This window comes from Meleagris gallopavo, unplaced genomic scaffold (assembly GCF_000146605.3).
Source record: "Meleagris gallopavo isolate NT-WF06-2002-E0010 breed Aviagen turkey brand Nicholas breeding stock unplaced genomic scaffold, Turkey_5.1 ChrUn_random_7180001849049, whole genome shotgun sequence".
Classification (NCBI taxonomy): Eukaryota; Metazoa; Chordata; class Aves; order Galliformes; family Phasianidae; genus Meleagris; species Meleagris gallopavo.
The window spans coordinates 2,591-3,682 of record NW_011116381.1 but is presented as its reverse complement, the minus strand read 5'-3'; the positions used below and the strand labels follow the sequence as shown (position 1 = coordinate 3,682).

The following is a 1,092-nucleotide window of genomic DNA, read 5'->3' as shown; positions in this document are numbered from 1 at the left end:
CGAGGCTGGCTCGAGTTCCAACCGTGCGAGGAAACAGACAAGGAGCACAGCCGACTGCAAGAGAGAAAACCATTGCTGAGCCAGCGGTGCAGAAAGCGAGTGCTTGCCTGCATCTCAAGGCGCTGTAAAGTTGAATGCTAGTTTGAATTTGAATGCTCCATTTTTAAGAAGGGAAAAAAGAACGACCCTGGGAACTACCAATATAACAGTCTCACCTCTGTACTGGGAAACAGCACCGAGCAGATCCTCGTGGAAGTCGCGCTAAGGCACGCAAATGACAGGGAGGTGATACAGGAGAACCAGCATGGCTTCACCAAGGGTAAATCCTGCTTGACCAACCTGGTGGCTGCCTATGACGGTGTCACTGCATCAATAGACAAGCCAAGAGCCACTGATATCATCCACCTGCACTTCAGGAAGGCCTTCAACACAATGTCCTGGAACATCCTTCTCTCCCAGTTGGAAAGATATGGATTCGAAGGCCAGCTTGGATGGGGCCCTGGGCAGTCTAGTCTAGTATGACATGGGGACGTTGGTGGCCCTGCGTGTGGCAGGGGGGTTGGAGACTCGTCATCGAGGTCCCTTCCAACCCAGGCCATTCTGTCATTCTCTGATTCTGTGCAGTGGAACAGGCTGCCCAGAGATGCGGTGGGCGCCCTGTCCCTTCCAAGGTGAGGCTGGATCAGGCTCTGGGCAGATCTAGCTGTGGATGTCCCTGTTCATCGTGGGGGACTTGGACTAGATCATCATAAATGGTCCCTTCCGCCTCTAAGGAGTCTATGGCACGATACCTGAAGCTGTGAGGCATGATGACACAAAGGGCATCGATGGCCTGGTGAGCAATCAGGGCAGGTGGGGAAGCCCACGTGCTCAACAACTCCAGGGAAACTCAGCAAGCAGTCCAAACAGGAAGATCCACGTCAGCCTTGGAGCCTCTCTGTGACGGTCCCAGCATTCAGCACACCAGAGGCGTTGCTTCATCACACTGTTGGGTCCCACAGCTGCACAGCCAGCGACTTAACGGGGCTCAGGGGATGGAAGGAAGAGGGCTGGGGAGGTTGGGTGTCATACAGACTAGGAAACTAACAGCAT

The 1,092-nt window shown here is 54.2% G+C and overlaps 1 long non-coding RNA gene across 1 annotated transcript; it reads right to left on the bottom strand.

Annotated features, from left to right (window-relative positions):
* LOC109364350 lies at window positions 1-1,079 on the bottom strand. Its single transcript, XR_002110335.1, has 3 exons — window positions 792-1,079; window positions 216-364; window positions 1-54 (listed from the first exon to the last, which is right to left on the bottom strand). It is a non-coding gene; the product is annotated as an uncharacterized LOC109364350 (long non-coding RNA).
* Window positions 1,080-1,092: the final 13 nt, after the last annotated feature.